Raw genomic sequence first — 254 nt, 5'->3', positions numbered from 1 at the left:
ATTTTAGCTGTAATTGCAAAAGCATTCACCTCAGCTTTGCTGCATCTACTAATAATAGCATCCATAACCTCGAGGAACGAAGAGAAATTGCCTGTAGTTTTTTGGATTCTTCTTGCACAAACCCCCCATACATCCTCTGCTGATGGACACTCCCACAAAATGTGTAGAACTGTCTCCCTCTCCATTTTGCAAAACAGGCAGACATCCTCTTCTACTACATGCCTCTTCAAGAGATTGTCCTTAGTGGGGAGAAT

This window comes from Corylus avellana, chromosome ca1 (genome assembly GCF_901000735.1).
Source record: "Corylus avellana chromosome ca1, CavTom2PMs-1.0".
Classification (NCBI taxonomy): Eukaryota; Viridiplantae; Streptophyta; class Magnoliopsida; order Fagales; family Betulaceae; genus Corylus; species Corylus avellana.
Note: the sequence above shows the minus strand (reverse complement) of the source record.